The sequence below is a fragment of the Zonotrichia albicollis genome, chromosome 1 (genome assembly GCF_047830755.1).
Source record: "Zonotrichia albicollis isolate bZonAlb1 chromosome 1, bZonAlb1.hap1, whole genome shotgun sequence".
In the NCBI taxonomy this organism is placed as follows: Eukaryota; Metazoa; Chordata; class Aves; order Passeriformes; family Passerellidae; genus Zonotrichia; species Zonotrichia albicollis.
The window spans coordinates 93944054-93967638 of record NC_133819.1 but is presented as its reverse complement, the minus strand read 5'-3'; the positions used below and the strand labels follow the sequence as shown (position 1 = coordinate 93967638).

The window sequence follows — 23585 nt, the reverse complement described above, 5'->3', positions numbered from 1 at the left end:
TATCACACTCACATTCTTCCTTTCTCACATGCTCCTGATATTCCATGTGCACCTTATACCTGCTTTTCCCATTCTTCATTTTCAGTTAGTGTTCTGTGTTACCCCATGTTTGTTCCCTTGTTCCTGATATGAGGGTCTCTGACTCTGCAGGGCACACATTCACTGCCCCCACATCCAAGAATTCTAGCCCCTTCCCTCCAGTGGGGCTGCCTGCTCCTGATCCCTTCTTGCTGACAGCTGCTGCAGTGTCCACTGGTAATTATTAGTAACCATTTAAAGACAAAAACTCCAGAGTCTAGTCCCATCCAAAGTGCAAGCACAGTTTTGAGTTGGGGAGCAGGGGCAAAAGGAACCCTGAAATACCTGCATCAAAGTTGTATGCAAAACACTACCTAAGGCCAAGGTGCAGGTGCGTGCCCAAAGGTGTGAGCTGGCTGCAAAGATATGTTATTCTGAGCACCTTTTTATAAATATCTCATTTTTTACTTAATGTCATGATAAACAGAAACACTCCCTGACAGACAAGCTAAAGTCTAAATGTAGGATCCTTGAACCACTAATGCTTATGCTTATACTTCTACTGCTGATCCTCCCAAAAAAAAAAAGGTCTGTTTCTGCTTTTTATTTTTATTCAACTAACACAATTTTTAAAAGAACAAAGTACCTAGTGTAGTTGAATACTCCCAAATGTAAAATCTAGTTTTTCCCAAGGTTCTGTTACAGAGAGAAAGGTCTTCGGTAAAGAAAACTCTACAGTCATCAGTGAAAGGAACAGGTTTGCTCTGGCCAACTGAGTGTTGAAGTTGTCAGTCATTCAAGTTGTCAGTTTGTCAGTGTGTTCACAGAAAACAAGAATTCAGACTTATGAAAATATATTACTTGACTTTGCTCTTCCTAGTGGGCCCTGAACCACATAAAATTCTCTCTGTCCTTAATTATTTTGTCTGAACTTAGGAGAATGATCCTATATTTAGCTGTTAGTGTATAAACCTCATGAGTCTCAGGCTAAAAATGTTGGTTGATATTTGACCTGCCTTTCCCTATTAGTCATTGCTTCTGAAGACCATTGTATTTATGCCCCAGCTCTTCTTGCTGTAATCTGAATGTCCACAGGAACAAAGGACTAGGTAAAGCAGTGAAGCTTACTCCACATTTTAAATTGCAGTTCCATATGCTTGACATTCAGTGTTTTGTTGCTGTTTGGCTTATCTATTTTTCCCTTAGCTGAAGATTTTATTAGTGCTAAGTGATTCATGTGAAGAAAAACCTACAGAAGACATGGAACATATCTCATGAAACAAGAGAAGACCAACATCTAGGTCATGGAATTCAGCAAGTTCAGAAAAATTCAGGCATGTGAAGAGCTAAAAATGCAGTTTATCTATCAGTTCCTCATGCAAGTGAAAAGAATGGAAAAATGGCATTTGCAATTTTTAGAAATGAAAACTTCAATTTTAATTGGAAAATTTGTTTTAAGTGGCATAAAGCCACAGCATAAGTTCAATGGGTAGATAAAGCCAATAAATATCTCCTTGCAGCTGAAAATATGAAGTCTGTCCTTTTTTTTTTTTTTTTCTTTTCCTCCTTTTCACTTTCTGTGCCACTCTCTTTCTTGGCCCCTTCAGAAGGCCACCATAGTCCACTGTCCCATTTTGCGGCTGAAATTTCAGAAGACTGCCCACAATATAGACGACAGAAATGGGTCTTTCATTTCAGTGTATTAAATAAGCTCCTGGAGAAATACAAGTGTCAGAGGAAGCACTAAGTATATGATGGAAAAAGAGAGGGAGAGAAGGATAGAGGATCTCATCTTCTGGTAGTAGTGAGCTGGTGTGCCTGGTCATTCCGTCTCATCCCTTAAAAAGATCCTGCTTGAGCAGACATATCTGTGTTGTTGTACTACACATTCCACACCTGGTCTGGATCCACAATTTATCTCAGTGATGCACTAGCTATCCTGGAACTCCATCAAAAGTAGCTTATTTACTCAGGAATTAAAATTCCTCCTATGGCTTCAGAGCACTCCATTTTGCTTTTCAAAAATGGAAAAATTACGGACTACATGCCAAAGCACCTTGCTTTTCAAGGTGCTTTGGCATGTAGTCTGTAATTCAGTGGATCTGTTTTCAATAACAAGGACAGAAAACCTTCTGTCTAGGGTTCAGGAGCTCTTTTTCTGATTTTAGAGTAACTAGAATCATCTTCACTTAGTCCCAAGACATCACCCTCTAAAGAAGCTTCTGTCCAATATTCATCCTTCATGGCTTCACAGTTGAGCAGATGCACAAAATTCTTCAATACCTCTCAGCTCAGAAAGGGTTCCACACTCAGCTCCATGTTTGCAAAAGAGATCTGGAAAAAATGTTCTTTGTCTGAAAGTTATTGTTCCTTGGGGGTGGTAGAGCATGCTCCTTCTGCAAGACAGAATAGACTCCAAGGCCCCCCATGGCACACAGCAGCTTCCAGGGAATCTGTGATAGGCCAATACCCCCCATAAGCCTCTAAACCATCCACAATCCCCAACAGCCACCATGTCAAATGACAATAGGGCAGAATCCCCAAAAGAGTTTCAGTCTTCTGACAATGAATTAGGAACTTTATTACAATAAGTAGACTAGAATTCCCCTTCAGAAGGCATTCCCAAAGTATGGTGCAGCAGGCCAGGCTAAATGCTCTAAGGCTGGCCAGCAGATTCTATGAAAACACTGTTTTCAATAGTGTCTCTTTTAAAGGTTTGATGAGACAGCCCAGTGGTGGTACCAGAGAATGAGGCCAAGTATCCATCCATCAGAAACCTTGGCAACTACCAACCTAAACCACATTTCCCCTCGCCCTTCTACTCCTGGCAGTTTTCTCAGACCCCTTCTGCCTGCTAGACCTCTACAGATTTAAAGCTCCAGCATGTGCACACCATTACCAGGATTCCCCTCCTCCATCAAGGCTCTGGCTCTTCTGAGGAGCAGCAGGTTCCAGAGCCACACCAATGCTCACCTTGATGACCACCCTGCAGATGTGGGTGACCCTGCCTAGAGAAAAACTCCGCCTTTTCAGTTCTCTTGGGTATCAAAAGTCACCAAAGTGGGCTTCCTTCAAGAGACCTCTTGTAGGGCTCCAGCATGACTAACCTTAGCCTTGGCAGCACACCACAGCTCAGTGAAGTTTACATACTTCTGTTGAAGGCAGTCACATACAGGCTGTCTAGAAATAATGATGTCAACAGGTATTGCCCAACATTTTCCCTACTTAGTTTTATTGCCACTAGATTGCCTGATTTCATCTTGCGTAACATTTCTGTGGTTAAGAAAGATAATGATGGATTTTTGACACCTACAAGTCTCCTGTCATTTACAAGAGAGCACTTGAAATTAAAGTGGTGGTGTTCCCTGCTGCTGACTATGCAGCATGCCGGACTATGTGACTGTCCTTTAACCAAGAGGAGCTCACACCAAACAATGTTGCCATAGATGTCCTCCCCTTTCTTACCAGGCTGCTCCCTCATGGAAGGAGTGACCAGGATGTTCTGTGCTTCAAACCACACTGTGGTTTCCGCAATGCCTGCATCATTACCTAAGAAACTGCTCTTAATCACGGCTATTCCTTCCAAGCACCAAAAGAGAAAAAATGCCTTTCCAAGACACATTCATTGTGGTTTTAGGATAGGAGAAGTGTTTCTACAAATTTGGATAAGCCAGTAATTGTGACACAGGTAGGTCATAGAAGAGCAGTGTCATTCAGCAGATGGTGCTCAGGCATGAGGGTACACCTCACAGTTGGTATTACTCTGACCTCTGCTCTCAACCCAGCCTTCACTTATGGACAAGCCCAAAAACTACTCCCATAAAGGTTATACTTCTTCCTACCACGTGATGCTGTATTTTCTACCCATTTCTGTACTGCAACCAATAGGGGGAATCTTTATGTAGTTGATTCACTCATCAAAAGAAAAAGTGGGATTATGGAATTACAAATGCCATGTGAGTTGTCTGACAGGATATATAGGATCTTTGATGTTCATGTTGGGTATTTTTTGAGATGGAGATACCACAGGTTATCATTTTCATGCAACAGTTACCATCAAATTTAGATGTAAGTCTGATGCCTGTCTCATGGTTTTACAAATTGCATAATACATGTCATTAACATCTCTAAAAAAAGTAACTTTCTAAAATCCTCTCCTGGATGTGCAGATGGAGAACATACCACCCTCTAATGTCTTCTTGGTCAATACAACACTTGAATCTGACCTTGACCATACCTCCAAGTATATCCTGTTAAGAAGCAGAACAAAGCAAAGCTGCTCCTCAAGTTAGTATTAGAATTTGTTTTGCTATTTCTCTGAGAATTACCACCATACCCAAGATTAGACTTGCTATCTACTACAGTTCCTCACTCATTAGAAATTTTGCCAGTGACACTTAACAAACTAGGAAAACAAGGGACAGATCATGTATTGAGAAGATAAATCATTGAATGGGGTTTGAAACATCAAAAAGTTTTAGCTTTTCTTAACAGCTAGAGTTTTCTATCCTTTTCCTGTGCTTGGCACTACTATATTCACCTTTCTGCCTTTTCCTGTACTTGCCAGGACATTTCTTTGCAGACAGACAGGAAAACTGTCATCAAGAAGCAAGAACAATGTGAAGTACTTGCCCTATATTCTGTGAATTGTCAATAACTTCAAAGAATGTCACTGTTGAAAACTACTCCATTGGAGGTCCTGAACACCCTTTGAAACAGCCTCTTTCCCTAGCACAGCACAGGGAGTCCATATTCAAACTGTTTTGGAGATGTTAGTCACATTAGAAGTGTTCATCAGTGTAGAAAACAGTAGAGAGCAGAGAAGCAGAAGTTGCATCTGTGTTGTAAAAACTGGGGAGAAATGTGTACATAATTTTTTTTATCTGGAGGATGATAGCTGTAACCAAAGGTGCAGGACAATCTCCAGCTGCAAGCAAGCAGAGCATGGTCAATATCATCAATATATCCCATGTGTGTCTTTATCTTCACTTACCAGACCCATTATCACAAACCAAAACTACAATCAAAAGCTCCTCATTGTTTCAAAATCCCCTTCAACTTGTAGAGGGCATGATACTACAAACCCTATCCACTAATCCATCATCATAGTATTTGTACTTTTTCCTTACCTTACAAATCTTAAAGTACAGTTTCTTCTTTGTTTTGTTGTTTGCTACCTTAATAGCCTTTCATTTATGGCTGTGGATTTAATTTAAATATGTGACACAAAGACATGCACAGTTTTCATTGTACTAATACATTTGCCTTTGAAGCAAGATGTTGTGATTCAAAATAGTCTCTTTATATTAAAATTATTTTGAAATCCCTTTCTTTTCCAAATGAGGTATAATCTTTTCAGCATGTGTTATGCAATATATATATTTAGGCATATTTCATGATGGTTTTGCCCTGTATTTTGAAAAGAAAAAAATATATAAGTATTACTGAATCCAACAGTACACAAAGTAAGAAAAATAGTCTGCAAACTACATTCATTCTGAAGTACACCATTCTCCTAGTCAAGAGCCTTGAAGTGCCAAGGCAACTCCATTTGCTGATGCTAAACAAGTAAATATACAATTGTCTTTACATAGTATGAAGCTTTCCTTTTCAGAACATTCGTGTTCCCCACAGGCTCCTGCCACAGATGTTGCAACAAGTCTGTCAGAGGTTACAACTAATTCAAGTTGTAAAATACTTCTCACTTCCGTCTCTGAGTCTCTCTTTACAAATTGCAAAACAAAACCAACCACAGTCAACCAATGATTAATATCCCTTTTAAATATTTGTACTCAACAAGTAAAAACAAATACCTGTCCTATTTATTCTAATAGATTTATTATGAGCACTCTAGACTATTTAAAAATCCCTCTGACTTAACATTTTAAATTATTTACCTATCCAGAGCAACATTACTGATAAAACACAAAAATACTCAACTATATAACTCTTTTTGTTGTTTTTGTAGACACCTGAAGATTTCAGTAAAGGGTGTGATGTCTTATGCAAAACTGTTAGGAGGAACGGAGATACCAATCTGGCATTACACTGGCACAGCTTATAGCTAAAACACAACATTGTACTAGTAATAATTGTGTTTGGAGAAGGGGAAATTGTATTCATTCTCCCATACCAACATAAATTGAAGCTGTAGCACTCTGAGTAAGAACAAGCTCTTCTGCATGCATGCATCCTCTTTCAGATCTAGCTGTGTAGAATGAAATTGCCACCCCTCCTGGTTGCTCCTCATAGCCCATCAGGTGCACGTTACCATTTGCAGAGCCTCACTATCAAAAGAGCTCTACCTCACTCATATCACTCCAGTCTGCAGGTTATGAGCTGTTTTAATCAGACCTTCTAGATGGGCCTGTAGTGGATAACATAAGCATGTTTATTTCCATTACAGGATTTACCAGGGTGATTCTCTTCAGTAGCAAGATGGGTAATGAATGAAGAGATGCTCTTTTAACATCTCCAGCAAATCCAGGTATTTATGAAGTCAGCAGCTGGTTGTGGAGTGACTGTGCCTCAGAAGAAAACAATGCCTGCTGGGATCCAGCATTTAGCCCCGTTCAGCCTTCAAGGCTTCCTCTCCATGGTGAACCTTTAAGGTCTGAAGATAGGGACTGATAACCTCATGCCTTCATACTTCCTCAAGGATAGGTAATAACCCCTGCCATAAATACACATATACACATAAATCACTGTTTGCATCACTCATGGAAATCTGGCTTCTGACTCCAACAGTGGTTCCATCTTAGAAGGACTGAAACACACCCTCATGTCCTCAGGTAATGGTCTGAAATATAAGAGGGTGCCAATGAAAGCTTGACTATTCCATTATTCTGCAATTTGATTATGGCAGCCCAGGAGGAAAGTGATGTCATTGTGCCAACAGGTAAGAAATCATTCCGTTACATCAGTGATGCCTTTACCTAAAGGCAAAATTTCCATCATCTTCAGTTTTCAAGGTTTTCAAAAAATATATAGTCAAACTTCTCCAGTCAAATGTACAGCCTTGTTGTTTGGTTTGAAACGTTAGCAGCTTATGTCATTTAAATTCTCGGCTGTGAGTCTAGAGAAATAGAAAATCACTAACACTGAAGTGCCAGCTCCAGAAGCGGAGAAGTTCACTAAGAGAAACTTTTCTTTATAAGTTGCTCTGATACATCTTTGCCATTGTGTTTTTAAACTAACGACTCTTCCCCATGGCATGTAATATCATGGCACTCATTGCTATCGACAGCCAATCTTACTGAGAGCTTTTGAGCGTGCTTTAGAGTATAGTGAAACACGACACTTCAAGGGCTTATACTTTGAGTTAAAAGAGATACTTTTAACCAAGTCCTGTAGTAACAAAGCAAGTGACTGAAACAAGGTAAATTTCGACTGCAAGTAATGAAGAAGTATCTTGATGATGAGGGTGGTGAGGCCCTGGGATGGGTTGCCCAGAGAAGCTGCGGATGTCCCATCCCTGGAAGTGTTCAAAGTCAGAAGGGACGGTGTGGCCGCAGCTCTCTTCACAGAGAGCAGCAGGCACAACTCTCCCAGGCATTGTCCTGGCAGAAGGCTGTGAGAAGATCAGAGAAAAGAATGATAAATTATTCTTATCTTCACTTGCTGCACCTGTTGTTGTGCACATGTGGAATGTGTTGTGGAGATTTGTTTACCAAAGGGTGATTTCTTAATTGGACATTGGTGATGGTGTTTGGATTCAATTGACCCATCTGGTCAAAGCTGTATTGGACTGTCTGCATGGGCAATGAGTTTCTTAGAAGTATAATATAGTATAGTAAAATGAAGCAATTGATCAGCCTTCTGGAATCATGGAGTTAATGCTAATTATTGCCCAGCGGGGACCCATGCTATGATAGGACAGGGCTTTAAGCAACCTGATCTCGTGAAGGATATACCTGCCCGTGGGACAGGGGGTTGGACTAGATGGTCTTTAAAAGTTCCTTCTAACTCATATTGTCCTGTAGTTCTGTAATTCCTTGATTCCATGAAAAGTAGAACACTTGTATTAGCATATTCTGGTGACTTTGTCCAGAGCATGAAGATCTTTCTGCACAGCTCTGCATAAGTAGTCAAATTTGTTTGTTTTTTTTTTTATTTTAAGTAATAATCCTGTTGTTAAATTAACTGTTCTAACCCAAACTTATGGTACTGACATAAATCCTTAGTCACTGATGCAGAAAATGCTTTGAATGTTTGCCTTGAACCAACAGTCAATGGTACCCAATGAACATCAGGTCACCCTTCAGCTCAAAATCATCAGATGAAAGACTGCAGTTAGGTTGCAGAGAAGATTGAATCAGTTCCTTGAAACCAAGGCCCCAAACCCTCATCTTTCTCCAAAATGTAAACATGCTCATGGCCACAAGAAAAAGTCATCATTGCATAGCTTAGGTCTACATTGTGATGAGAAGACACATAAAGCTCAATGCACAGAACACATGAGATCATTCTACACGCTATGTTAAAAAATCTTCAGTTAATAAGTTATTGGAATTGTAATTGTGAATAAATCCACAGGCTGCTAAGTTTCAACAACTGCATATGCTTTAGGGTCAACAGCTTTTCCAATGTTATGGAATGACAAATATGTAAAAATAGGTTTTGGTTTCATAATAATTCTGTATTTATAAAACTAAATTAGCATTGCATTTAAATATCCTTCTTTCCACAACTTCATAAATGTAGTTACCATTCCAAATCAGGCATGTGAAAATGACTTACTGAAATTTTCTCCAAATTCCTGCCTTCTCCTTCTGGTGTTTCATCTTATACCCAAAATGTGTTAATGTGCCACCATTACTGATTAAAACATGAGACATTAACTAATAGAAGGTTGCTACTCCCCAGAGCACTGTTTTTCAGAAATGAGTCAGCAGGTATCTCAGAGACTGCTTTCATTTGAACTAAAGGGATTCTTCAACCTCTTTAAACTTTTCCTACACAATGCGGGTGGAATTAAAGTAATTTCAGCATTACACTAATGTATGCATACCCTCAGGAAAAAGAAAAAAGGACTTGCCAGTTTTAATGCTATATGATACTGTTTTTCTCCTTTTAATTGGTTATTTGGTGAATTGAAACAATGACTGCAAGTGGTTCAATATACTTCATACATATCAAACATAAGGCTACAGTCTACTGTCATATTAGAGTAGAAACATATATACATCAGTTTCTGCTGGAGAAATTTGGTTTCAATAAAATGTCTTTGATTATAGGCACAGAGAGTTATTTGTTCACTATTTCATTTTTTCGTCAAAAAGCTTTACTTAATTATACTTCAACAGGGTCCTTAAAACTTCAAACATACTATGAAAAGTAGCTCTGTGGAAAAAGAAATTAGTTTCTTACCATCTCTATTTTATTATATTTCAAATCCAGAACCATAACTTTTTATTCCACCATATGGATATCACAGCAAACAACAAACATATTACTGGAATATAACAATTACTGCTCCACAGCTGAACAGCAGTAACTGACCCCACACATGCTTTTAACAAAATCAGATCCATTATTTTGAACACTGGTAAGGATATACACTATGCTCTTCTCACAGCCCCAACAATGCAGTTATCTTCTTCCAAAATAAAAATTCACTATAAGACAGCAGTCTAGATTCTGCGTTTCTTCCTGAACTATCAGCAAAACCATGTACTGAACTTTACTTCCTGTCTTTACTGAAAATTACTGAAGACTAAGCGTCTTCAGCACCACTAAAGGCCAACAGAAAAATTATGTGGCTCAATGTAGATCAATGCCTAAAATGTTCTGCAATCTTTTTTACTGTGGAGACAGAATAGAAATGTGTGGTGAATTTCATCTGATCCTCAGATCTCAGGCTGCAATAGGAAGTCTCATCCTCATCGCACATAGACAGAAATCTCCTGATTTGTGCTCTCTAGAGACCCAGCAAGTATGGAAACAAAAAATGCCTAGTTTACAGAATCCCTTTTTGATTGTAGGGGGAAGAGTAAGTTTTGCTATGACGTGTTTGTTATAGCAAAGTGGTAAGTTTATCTTACAGCAAACTACAGACTATATTTTGGTAATTGAAAAGTATTTTTAAAATTCTGTTATCCACAAAGAAAACTACTCAAAGTGTCATCAGCACTTCCAGGACTGCACTGAATGAAAACACCAGTGAGAGATAGAGGCTCAACAACAATGCAGATCCATACATCCCTGGATTCCTGTGTACACACCTCCACCTGTGGCAAACAGAGAGCTTGTCTCACATTTAGTCTGTGTAAACTGGCCATCTTTTAAGTGAACTCTCAGATTCAGCAATAGTGATTAAGGTTGTACAAATCAAGACAGGAAGAAACTTAGTGGGGGAGCTCCACCTAGCTGGCAAAATTTCTCAATTTGGCCCAGTTTAGTTTCACATGGTGAGCCTACTTCACCGGGCAAGTCTTCAGCACACAAAAGCTCCCTGCAGAAACCACAAAGCCACATGGGTACTTTCCAAATGCAGAGTCAAACATCACACTAATCAGGCATGAAAGTCCTGAAGCAGAAGGCCCCTTTTCCAGAGATCGTGTTTAGAAGAGAAAGCAATCCTGCTGAACACGCTCCTCCTCTACCTTCCTGTTCTCTTGGCTCCTACCCAGAATGGAGGGAAAAAGCAAAGGAGCAAGCAGACCAAAGAGAGAGAAAGTGTTAGAAACATGGATGCTAAGTGCCTACATCCAAGTGTACATCACAGCTTTGATCCTCAGCCCCTGTAGAAAGGACACAGCAAGTTCATAGTCCTTTGTGATTCAGATTAAAAAAAAAAAAAAACAGTGGAAGAATTGCATAAAATTGATGAGCAAAGACAACTTTTACTAAAAAAAAACATTTTACAGAGAAATTCAAAATGCTGTGAGGTTATTAAGCATATTCCTTCTTCAACAAGCTGACTACCAGAAGGAACTCTGGGAAAAGGAGTCTGGGTCTTTTCTCATGACCTCCCTACCTTTTGGATTTATTGGTTGGTTTAAGCTGTGGGGGTTTTACCCTATTTTAATTACATGTAATGCAGTTACATTGTTGGAAGCTCTTTATAAAGCCAGTGGAGTTTGAACACTCAGCCAAAATCTGGAGTCAGCTGAATAGTGTATTGTGACAGGTTAGGACAAAACCAAAGATGTAGAAGTACTTTTCCCCAAATTGTAAACTATCGTGTGTGTCATATAAGTTCAGTCTGTTTCAGTCTATGGAAATGACAGATACTGGACATGAAAGATCTTTAATGACTTCAAGAAGGATCCAACAAACCAAAGACCAGTATGTCTGATCTACTGACCAAACCAGTAAAGGTGTCTAGTAATTGACTAAATTCTGAGAAAGGGAAAGGAAAAGGAAATAGGTAATAGGTAATTTGTAATAGGAATAGGTAATTTGTTTTAACAATAAAGAATTCATGGAGTAATATTTGAACTGGTAAGCTTTCTTACTAGTTCATAACTTTCTTAGTATTGCAGAAAGGAAAACTTAAACAGATTCTCTTGGTCCAGAATAACTAAATTTGATTGAATATATTGTAACAGAGTAGTAGAAGAGAACTATCTCAGTCAGGCACCAGAAATACACCACTGATTACATGGATGATTGTGATTAGATTTATTGCTAATACAATATCTAAATATTGTCTATGAGGTGTAGAATATAAGCAGGCCTAAGGGGTAACAATATAAGCAGGTTGAGCTAGAAATCTACAGGTTTGCAGTCTTTGGCTTTGCAGAACACACAATAACAAAGCACCTATAGAGCTACTTAATGATTTTATCTCCACATGTGACCGTATCTTAGCAGTTTTACTCACCTGTCTAAAAGTGAATATATTCCTTATGAGATGATCCAGAGAGTTCCTCCTGGTATCTTGTCTTAGGACAAATCATATTGCCCATCAGAGACAATCACATGACAGAAGGAGTACATCTGTGGGGTGAAGACTCACACATGGCCGGACCATCTTCCATAGCCAATCACATATATGCCAGCAAGTTACTTGAAAGAAAATCTCTAGTTAATGCATGAATAAAACGTGCCAAGCATGGTACTGGCAAATTCAGCAATGTACTTGGCATAAACTGTTAGTGTCCATGCAGAGAAGGGGTTTGGAAGACTCATTTATTTATTTTATAAGCATTAGGAATCAAAATAAGTTATTTCAAATTCCAGAGACCCTCAAAGCATTAGTGGACTCAAGTACCACAAAATCACCAAGAGAACTCTCACAGGTTTAAATTTGCTCTTCCTTCTACCACTGCACATTTTTCTGGGCCTTCCAATGGAAAAGTCAAAAATCAGTTGTCTGACAAAAATGGACAGGCCTCAGCAAAGACCTACATACAGGAGATAAGTGTGACATTATGTTTAAAGGAAAAAATAAATTCAATCCAGTAACTTGAAGAAAGAAATTACTCAAACCAGTACACATACACCAGATACCTTTTACTATTATTTTATGACTTAAAAACCACTTAGCATTGTCTGTTAATTATAAAAAGTACTTGCATGGAGAATCTTTGTTATTTGTATATGGACTAAACTCCTCATTATCTACTTACTGTGCTTTTTTTGAAGATGGGAGTCTCAACACCAATTCTCAGAACTTGGTTGTAGGCAGTTTTAACCACAGACTCTCTTATTGCCTTCAGTCTGATTCAGGAGACATTTTCCATGGGGACAGCTTCCTGGTATTTTCTAACAGGTGCTGAGCAGGTAGGCATTAGAAAACACATATTTCAGCATTATCTCACTTGCTTCATACCGGTGTTCTTAAAAAAAAAAAGAGGAAAAAGAACACACTGGTAAGAGTAAAGTTACTTCCAGTGTGAGTGATTAAATCTTGCAGACAATAAACAATAACTTTATAAGTTTCATTTTCTCTTTTTATTATTAGCCTATGGTCCAGGAAATGCATCTAACACACTATACACACATGCATTCACAACACTGTCTTTGTTGCTAGGTTCTCCCCTGAGACCATGAAGTTAATATACCCAGAAGGTCAGTAAAAAAACCTTTTTCATTCCTGTCTTGCATTTTAAAGGCTTAGGGATGTAAATGGGTACACTGACAATAAGATGCACCTTAGGCTATGTGGCTTTGGACCATCCCAGTGACCATCTTCCACAGCCAACAGAAAGCTTATAAAATTTTGATATTATAATCACCCATCAAACCAAAGTGTGGCAGGTAACAAACCAGGCCATGGTCTTCTGTATGATTTCACATGGAATTTGATTCACTTCCATTTCCTTATATTCAGAAACAAAACATTCCTTTTCTCAACTGTTACAGGCACACACCACATCCTGTGCACAAGATGCTTCCTCCACTACAGGTCACACTGGGGAGCATCACAGCAACTTCTCCTGATGTCACGGCTGAGTTCCCCATAACAGGCTGCAATTCCACCAACTCTGTCACCCCTGACAGGGGCCAACAGCTTCCCTTTGGGGAAAGCATAGTACCATTCCTGGCCAGAGCCAGTTCAGGGTTTTACTGAACCAGAAGTGACATCACCACCTTCATTTGTGGAGTTTTTTCCCTTTAGAAGTACCTCCTCTTGCTCGTTTTTAAGCTTTCATCCTGAAGACTTAAATTTAATTTGTGGTTTATTAAAGGGAAAGAAATTGTTTTATGTGTGACCTCCATCCAATATTTATCTCTCTGTAAAGAGCTATCAACTCCTCTCCCCTGGAATCTATTATTTAAGGGAAAAAACATTTCTGTTCTTATATGAAAAGTATTCCATGATTCTTGTTTCTTTGCTGAGGTTGGATTTTTTTTTTTTAATTCTACTCTACCTTCTTTTTTATAAAGTGGCTGAAAATGCATGCAATGTTGAAGATTTCCATGGATTCATACCCCAGTTTGATGGAATTTTCTCTTTTTTTCCACTTTTCTTTTTTTTTAACTTTTTGCTTTTCTATCTTTTCCTAAAATGGTTCTGCTTGCCTTTTTGACCCCTATTGAGTATTGAGCTAACATTTTCATATAACTATTCACAGGACAGGACAATTTCTGAGTGTTAATAGACAAAACAGAGCACATCACTGCACACATATAATTAGTGCACATGCATTATTTCACATTTATCAGTTCTGAATTTCCTCTGCCATTCTATCACTCAGTGGTACAAGAACTGCAAGATTTTCTGCACTAAAGCTGCTTTACAGCCAGCTTTAGGTTTGATGTCTCTGTAAGCTTAGTCAGTCCCCTCACTCTCCTCTTAAAAGATGTTTAAAATACTTCATTTTATGTTTAAAAGAAATTTTAATGTTTAAAAGTTTTTAAACATAAAAATTGTGCCAGATCAGTGATCCCCTAAGCACTCTGTGCAGTATTGACTAAAACCAAAGATGCTTACAGAATGGCATCAGAACACAACCCTGGAACACCTACCACTCCTGACTACTCCTGTCTGCATGCTGTGTTTATAGTTCTGGCTCGGTTTTCCGCACTGCTGTCTCCCTGGCCCCAGAGAAACTCGCAGTGTTTGTCATGTCATCGGGTGTAGAATGTCAGAGCTTAGCCACACACTGTGCAAAGAACCACCTCCTCTTGTTCTGAACGTGACACCCACCACCTTCCTCTGGCACCCCTGACACTTGGGCTCTAGTCACCCTCTAATGACACCCGTTCTTTGGTGGACTTCTGGTTTTGAAGACTGAGCCATTTGTTAGCTATTTGTGAACTGATTCAGAGTTTCTTTAGGCTCAGGCTCAAAACTGAACTATCAAGCAAAAGGTTAACAACAGTGAAATGGGCTATCAATATTGTCCAATGCTTTTCTGGAAAAAATTGTAGCAGGTATTTTCTTGTGGATATTTGATCTATAATTTAAATGTAAGCTGAAACAGATCAGTGAGGTTCTTGCCCCAAGAGCAACTGCAACACTCCTGCAAACAGAGTGAGAATTAATAAATTAGACTCTGGGATCTGGCATGCGAGGGAGACTGAGCTGCTTGTGTATGATGAGATCTGTGCATGCCTTTATGTATGATGGCCTTTTCTACTAGGGAGTAGATCTTCCCCATTTATTTGGTCTGCAACTTGCTTACTCTTCCATGGCAAAGCCAAGACAATTAAAGTGAGAGTTAATAAATTAGTTAATAAATTAGACTCCTGCATTTCAACAATATATAATACAACTGTAAATTTGAAGTATATTAAGAATAGATGTGCAGAGGAAAGAGGGAAGCAGAAAAAATTAAACAAAAAATTTTGGAAACATTTTTCTGAGTTGACTTTCTATTGTCTCCTCTTCGATTGGGATTTTTTCTCACCCAAAAAACCCCAAGCTTAAGTAACACTTTTACTGCTGGCCAGCCAAGTGAAAGTTGTGAGGGGTTGTGAGGAGTTATGAGGTAGACTACCAAAAACTGCACAGGAGAGCGGACAAAATTTACCCTATTCTTACCCTATACTTTCATATACTTTGTTATTTGGGCTTTTAAAACGGAAACAGAAATCATCCTCATCTATGCCCTAGGGATTTTTTTTCCCCTGGTCATTGTGGAAAGGCGAGGTTGAAGCAAGTGAATTTTCACTTAATTCCGAGGACAGGGAGGTTTATAGTTGCTCTGATGTGTTCCAGGAATCAATCCCTCAGTTGTGGGCTAGCTGCAGAAGCAGTTTGTCTCTCCCATTCATTCCCCATTTCACCAACAATGCCATTGTTCCAGAGGAATGCAGCTGTCATGAGCGGCCGTGACTGCAGAAGGTGCTCCCTCAGGCAGCCTGGGCTGCTGCCACCAAGCATTGTAAAGTGTAAGACCAAAACCAAAACCTTGAACTTGCCTCGGTGCTCAGCGGGGCTACAGTGCAATGAGAGAACTTCAGGGCAATATGCTTTCAGCAGCCTGTAATAGGGAGGAGATGAATGGCTCCATTTTGCGTCAGCTTTTCAAATCTATACCATATGACTGGCTACTAAAAGTCAGTGGCCAACCCGAGCACAAGGATTTGTAGCTTCTAAAGTTATAGTGAAATTATGGGGGAGGGAGTGGTTCAGTACTTATACAAGAGACAGGCACAATCTGAATGCAGGAAACTGCTTAAATATAAATAAATCCTTACTGTGTGGAAAATCACACTGCCAAAGGCCTGTGTCCACAAAGGAGACAGAGGAGCCCTGCAGAAACCAACTTTATTCAAATAATGGGAGAGTTCACTGGGCCATACCCCTGTGGGATCTCTTGAGTTGTTGGAGGACCCAGCCTCCTTTTATCCTAAACTCCTGCTGCCCGCTGCCCTCCTCCTCTCCCCATTGGCTGAGGTACTAGGAAGGTACAGCCTTCCCAATCCTATTACTACATATCTCCCCTACCTCATCTATCCCCACACCCATTCTTTCTGATCCTTGTTCTCAAGTCATTTGTAAAGACATACACAGCCATTTGTCCTATCAGTACAATTATGCATCCGTGAATCCGCTGAATCCCACACACTGTTTAGCCAAGAACTTACTTTAGCTTAGCATTTAACTCCTTTCTTCAGTTTTAAAAAACAATTAGGAGAGTTTTCAAAAAGGAAAGTGTTCATGTGAAAATGTAGATTGAAGCTCAACTCTTTATATCTATAAAATTATTATACCAAGATGCACAAACTGATTTTACGAGGCCAATTCAAGCATCATTCCAAAGTTGTGGTTAACAATCAGGTTTTGTCTAAATTATAAAATTTTGCAAAACACAAGCTCTTAACCAAAATCTTTACTGGAGTTGCAGAACTTCAGTGGGACAATTCCCGTATTTTTCTTCTGGGTCTCCCAATGCACCTACTCCAGTCCATACAGCCTTTAAGAGATCTTGCCCAGTATTTCCAAGACTTCCTTCATTCCATTCTTCCTGCTTTATCACTGCTAGCAAGTTCTATCAACGATTTTCAAATAATTTCTCTTGTACATCTACCCTTCCCCTACCCAACCATGTTCACCAATAATCAGCCCAATGTCCAAATGATCACAGCCAAGACCAACAATTTATATCCTCAATCACCCATTTTCTAGCTTTTCCCTCACCACTGACTGAGGTAATTCAAATGAAATTAGAACAACCTGCAGATGACTGCATTGGTTACCTTCCATTATTTTTGTAGAACTTCTTCCGCAACTAAAGTGCAAGCAGTTAATTAAGAGCATCATGCACTTTTGAAGTATCAAATTAATTCCCAGCAAGCAATAAACTGACCCAAGCATATTTCTGAAAATAAATTACCAAGAATACATACAATATCAAATCACTTTGACACACAGAATTAAAAGGGCCAGCATGATAGCAACCAGTGTCCTTCACACAAAAAAATACCACACTGCCTCTCCTCACATAGAGGGGATTAGTCCTTCTCCAAATCAGCTTGGAGGAACAGAAGAAGGACAGCAGTCACCAGTCCTCTGTGACTACTTGCTGCTCCTTGGCTCTAAAAGCCTTAGGAATATCACATCTCAGGCTTGAGTCTTCTTGCCAGTGCAAAAGTCCTGGCTTTGCCATGGAAGAGTAAGCAAGTTGCAGACCAAATAATTGGGGAAGATCTACTCCCTAGTAGAAAAGGCCATGATACATAAGCAGCTCTGTCTCCCTCACACACCAGATCCCAGAGCAGAACTCCTTACTAGTTTTGATTCATGACTGAAGTCAGTTCTGAGCGACAAAGTCAGTAGAAGAGTGCATAATTAAATACAAATGTCAAAAAATGTTTAGAAAAATGCTGAATGTATTAAAGAAAAAGCCACACATGCTTTAGACATTAGCAGGTTTCATTAGCATTTCTCCCACAAGGAGACCGGCTTGGGAAAAAAAGGTAAATAAAAGTTACTAAAACCCTAGAAAGTTAACATGAAATCTCTTCTTAATTTTACTACATAAATGAAAAAAAATCAGTCAATTAGGGATATGTGAAGCAGGAAAGTCCAGAACTGGCCTACTGTGGAAGCAAGGAGACCCAAAACAGAGACTGGGAACTCTAGAGGTACAAGGCAGAAGAGAGATTAGAGTGAAAAGAAGAACAGAAAACACAGAAACCGAGAAGGCATTTTTACGTGTGACCACAGACATAAGCTGAAGGCTGACATTAACAAACCACATTATCTTGTGCTCGTCTGCTTATGACTTCCCACTCTATCCCATTTTTGCTTCTCATTAAATGCAAAACAAGAGAAGAAAGAAAACAATGCCACTTAAATATTTTTTAGAACATGGAACCCTTGCATACAGCATTGTTACAATCATATCCAAGAAATGTACCAAGACACACTTGTTTGTAATTGAGATACCAAACTGGATTTTAATACAATCATGCACGCTGTTATATTCCATCCAAATGTGTTTGTCTAAATTAATTTTCTTCACTTCAACAAATGAAATGTTTCTGGAAAAAAATCAACAAGAATTTGCTCAAAATAAAACTTTGCAAATCTGCTCCTAGACATGTATCACAGAAGGAATAGAATGCCTTTCTTTTTTGTATTTAGAATATGTATCTGCCACATTGAATTCTGTAAAACAGACTGGAGTGACTTCACTGACAAGTATTGCAGTCTACCTGAAGTTAGAGATCAAACCTTTAGAAAGAATAGATATTAAGAAAAAACCCAAAGAAACTCTTCTGATTAGCCTGATCACAGCCAGCATCACTGTAGGGGATTTTTTATTCCCAACACTGAGCATTAAGAAGCATCCAAGCCAGAGTAGACAGGTATAAAGGAGACGAGCATTTTGCTTTATTACACTACAAAGTATAACTTTGTGTCAAACTCACCTTTCTTTGCTTTTCCCTAAGCTCTATCTTTGTCCTGGTTGAATTTCTCTTCTATTGAAATGAACCACTACACTGGTAGAATTCTTGTCTGTGCACATGAACGAGAGAGTTGACATTTTTTTGTTTTGGGCTGAGCCCCACCAAGATCACCTCTGACTTCCCATTTTTTTCTTCCTCCTAATTCAAGACCTTGGGACCCACCATCAAAAACTGACATGATGTTAAAGTTAGCTTTTCTTGGCCCACTCTCAACTATCTCAACTCTAGACTTTCTGCAGGAAGAGAGTTTACTGCACCCCTATATGCTTTTGCTATCAAAAACCCTTAAATTGCCCATCAGTAAAACACTTGAACCTCAAACAAAAAGCTCAAGATGAGTTTAATGGAAGCTTGCTAAGAGTGTTTTTTTCTCAAATACATCTAAAGATCACTTTTCACCTACCAGTGGTACACTGTATGACAGCTCTCACCAAAGTTCTCTCTGAAATTTCACAGGAAATAGATCCTAAACCAACACTTTCTGGAAAGAGAGTGCTGAGACTCGACTCCACCATTTTCAGAAAGGTTGGTTGAGAGCTTGTTCATAACTATATCTTTTCATCTTTTCCCCTTGCCTCTAGACAGCTGCCAGTGGCTTGGAATTCATAACTTGGGCATGGCTAGGTAATGGCAGTGATACCATCTATCCCACTGATGATGTCACAGGCAATCTCTCCTATTGCAATGGTGGAATATGCCAAAAGAAATCCATCACAGATAACTGAGCTGTTCCTAGTTTCAGCTCACCTGTGCAGCCATCTCAGTGGAGGAAACTTCTCCTCCTTACAGATAAAGTAGCTGCAGAACCACTGAGGTTCTTTCCATGAATGTGATTACTGAAGTTAAACCATTTTGCTTGAGAACTGAAGCTGGCTTAGCATCAAAGATGATGGTAGAAGGCTGACGTAGTCTCTGCATGTTGTTCTAACAGACCATGTACCTCAGAGGAGGGCATACATCCAAAACTGTGAGATTTAAAAATGTTCACAATTGTCCAAGGAATTACTATGTCAAGTATGCCCTAGAAAGTTGACTAGCAATTAGGAATTACAGGTATCACTATTCAACACACTACTAGTTGTAAAATTTTCACTTTATCTGCAGAGAGAAATAAGTTTGTCTGCTCTATCACAGCTAGAAAACACATACAAAACTCCCCACACGCACAGAACTCAGTGGAAGCCCTAAATCACCAAAGTGGCTAATTCCACAAGTGAGAGAAATTGCTATTCTGAACTCCACTGATATAAAAGCACAAGTCAAGAAAAACATAACATCAAGTACTTTGTAATTAAAGCAAACATATCAAGTTTTAGATGTTAACCTACAAAAGGAAGCACAAAGAGGGCCAACAAACCACACACTAGAAAGCCATTAAAATGGCTGGATTTCCTGAGACCCTAAGCACTAGAAGAGCTCTATTAAGTAAATCTGCCATTTAAATTTTCTTGGTTGCTGCTTTGCAAAGACTCTCTGGAAGAAACACACACCTTGGTGCTAGCAGTAAAGGGTATGAGAGACAACTGTGATGCTCCTGTACTCAGAAACCTTACAATCAAAACTAGGTAATGATTTAATTTTAACACTATTCAGCAACAGACTAAGCATTAGAATTGAATTTCCTTTTACAGAACTGTTTTCCATTAGATTCTTCAGACAGGCCTACCTTTGAACCTAGCCCTACACACTTAGGATGCAAGTGAGACGGCCAGATAGGAAAGCCAAACAGGCTGCCCGTGCCTACACTCTCACCCAAAGGGGTTACCTGGCATACAGCCCTGCTGTGGACAGACCCAGAGGTGTTACCAGCCAGGCTGACCTGAGGATTTGTGTACTCACCCCGAACCCCACATACCCCATGTACTCACAGGAAAGCTGAGCAATGCCTAAAGTGACAGGAGGCATCTCCTTTTGAGCATCACTGCAATAGGTGCTATTGCCATGCAGTGCTGCCATCACAGACAGCCCTAGAAAACGAGTCCAAACCGCTGTCAGCAAGAGATCGCAGGAATCCTCCTTAGGGCGCCTCAGGCAGTATTAGTACAGTTCATCCAGCTGCTCGCTTATCCAACATCAACTCAAGACCTGTGGGGGCGGTAACTCTGGCACAGGAAAGGCAGCAAATCGCTGGGGGAGAGTTGCATCTTCAGCCAGCACAGCTGCTTGCAAAATGAGTTATCTTGCTACATACACTCCTAGCCCCGAGGGGCCCAGTGCCTGCTGACACACAGAGACTGCTGACACACAGAGACCAGCCATCACAGCCACTTCTACACAGCAGACCACCAGCTAAAGAACTTGCCTAGGCTCTGAGAACATTCCCTTCCCTCCTGGACCAAAAGGGATCCAAAACAACCACTGTTTACCTCTTGGGAGACAGCTGCAGCTGAGCCTATTGAGACACCCACCGTATAGCTCGGAATACATTGCCTATGCTTATAATAACCAGGTAAAATACACAAAGATTGCCTGTAACCATGCCTGGGATCTCAGACTAGAGAGAACAGCAGCACCGAAGTTACTGCCCCTGCCATGTACTCCCATCTCGGCTGCACACGGATTCAGGCTGCAGAGTGACTGCTGAATTACTAACTCAGGGCCAGCACTTGGGCACATAATGATTTCTGTCTCAGTGAAGACATGCTAAGAATATTGTGGCTGTTCAGCCTGGAAGAGAAAAGGTTGTGTGGAGACCTCACTGCAACCTTCCAGTACCTGAAGTGGGCCTACATGGAAGCCAGAGAAGGATTTTTTATCAGGAGCTGTAGTGATAGGACAAGGAGTAATGCGTTCAAACTGAAATAAAGGGAATTTTGAGTTATATGTATGAAACGAATTGTTTACTGTGAGGTTGTGAGAAACTGAAGCAAGCTGCTCAGGATGGACATGGATGCACCATCCACGGCCGCGTTCATGGCCAGGTTGGCCGTGGCAGTGAGTGGCCTGGACTCGTGGGAGATGTGCCTGCCCGTGGCAGTGGGGATTTGAGCTGGTTGATTTTTAAGGTCCTTTCCAACCCATGGAACATTTCACGATGTTGAACTCCGAACAGGCTGCGAACTGCCACCGCTCAGGGCCCGTCGCGCCGCCGGGCGAGAGGCGGAGGCAGAGACAGCAGCACCTGCTGCCCGAGCGCACTGCGGCCCTCACGGAGCAGTGACCTGCCCTGCCTGCCCGGGCTGGGCCTGTGCGCACGCAGCCCAGAGCGCCCCGAGGGAGCGAGGCCGCCGGGACCGGCGGCTCCCACGGGAAGCTGCACCGGGAGCAGCAGCGGCGGCGCGCGCCCGCCACTGGCACCGGCCGCCGGAAGGTTATTTATAGCTTGGCCCGGATACGCGCTGACGTCACGGAGCGCACCGCCCCCGTGCGTCAGCGTAAGGCGCACGTAATGGGAACGTGACACACGCACGGCGCGCAGGAGTTATTTATAGTCGGGAGAAGGCGGAGAGGGGAAAGGGAAAAAAATTAAAAAAAAAAAAAAAGGAAAGCAAGGAAAGGAAAGGGCCGTTTGTTGGCCGTCCGCACGCGCTGGTGGGGGGAGGGCGTGGGCGCCGTCAGGTGACAGGGCCAGGAGCGGGGGGAGCCGCGCGTGACGGGGGCGGGGAGGCGGCGGGCGCGAGGGGATTCCCCCTCCTCCCTCTCCCCCCGACCCGGGGAAACCCCCCCATGGAAAATAAAAAGTGTCAAAGTGGCGGTGCTCGGGTTTCCGGGAAGCGGAGCTGCGCCCGCCCGGCTCTGGCGGTGCCGCTCCGGAGCCGCCGCTCCTCCTGCCGCCTGCGTGGGACGAGCAGCCCCCCGGCAGCTCCCGAACGCCTTCCTGCCACCGCCGTGGCCCAGCGTGGCGGGAGCGGGGCTGTCCCGCGAGGCCGGCGAGCCCCCTGGGGGAAGGGACCCCGAGCAGATCCCGCGCTGGGGACCCGCTGTTCCCCGGAGCCGGAGTTGTTCTCGGTGACAGTCCCGTCCCCTCCCAGCTCCTCAAAGTTGCAAAGAGGCTTTTCGGAGTTTTTCCCTGCGCCAAGGAAAGGGATCTGGAGTTTCTCTTAAGAGGAGAGCCTACGGGAGCTGGACCTGTTTAGTCTGGAGAAGAGTGAAGAGGGGCTGTCACTAATGCACGCAAATATCTCCTGGGCAGGTGACAAGAGCCTGGGGCCAGACTCTTCAGCGGTGCCCCTCAGCAGGATAAGAAGCAGTAGCCATAAGCAAATCACAAGAAGTTTCCCATCAGCGTGAGGAACAACTTCCTGACCCTGAGGGTGGCAGAGCGCTGGAACGGGCGGCCCGGGAAGATCGTGGAGTCTCCTTCTCTGGAGACGTTCCACACCCACCAGGACGCGCCCCAGTGTAACCTCCTCTAGGTGACCCTGCCTTGGCAGGGCCTTTGGACTCGATGGTCCCCAGCGCTCCCTTCCAGGCCGGGGCCGCCCCGGGTGTCCCGGGAAGCGGCGCGGGGACACCTGCTGGCGCCGCCACCGCCGTCACGCGGCGCTCAGCCGCGCGCGCGCGTCACGGGACCGGGCGCGCGTGCCACCGCTGTCACCTGCCCGCGCCCCGCGGGGGACGGGCAGGGCGTGAGGGAGAGCCCCGAGGGAACGGGGGAATGGAGGGTTTCACCCCCAGCCTACGAGGCGGCCCCGGTAAACGGTGGGAGAAAGGGGTTAAAGCAAATAGTCCCAGCTGGCGTCCTGCGGCCGCTTTTCCTGGGAACGAGCGCTTAACTTAATCCTGGCTGGGTTCCACCCCACGGCGTGGCAAAA

At 41.9% G+C, this 23585-nt stretch overlaps 2 long non-coding RNA genes across 2 annotated transcripts in view; one reads left to right on the top strand and one right to left on the bottom strand.

Annotated features, from left to right (window-relative positions):
* The window catches only part of LOC113458715 (uncharacterized), a 93529-nt gene extending 84360 nt beyond the window's left edge, over positions 1 to 9169 (top strand). The window contains exon 4 of the long non-coding RNA XR_012581658.1: positions 6425 to 9169. This is a non-coding gene — a long non-coding RNA (uncharacterized LOC113458715). The remainder of the gene's footprint in view (positions 1 to 6424) is intronic.
* The window catches only part of LOC113458714 (uncharacterized), a 76414-nt gene that overhangs the window by 39300 nt on the left and 13529 nt on the right, over positions 1 to 23585 (bottom strand). Inside the window, exons 2-3 of the long non-coding RNA XR_003379228.2 lie at positions 12594 to 12803; positions 11846 to 12030 (exon numbers count right to left, since the gene is read on the bottom strand). This is a non-coding gene — a long non-coding RNA (uncharacterized LOC113458714). The remainder of the gene's footprint in view (positions 1 to 11845; positions 12031 to 12593; positions 12804 to 23585) is intronic.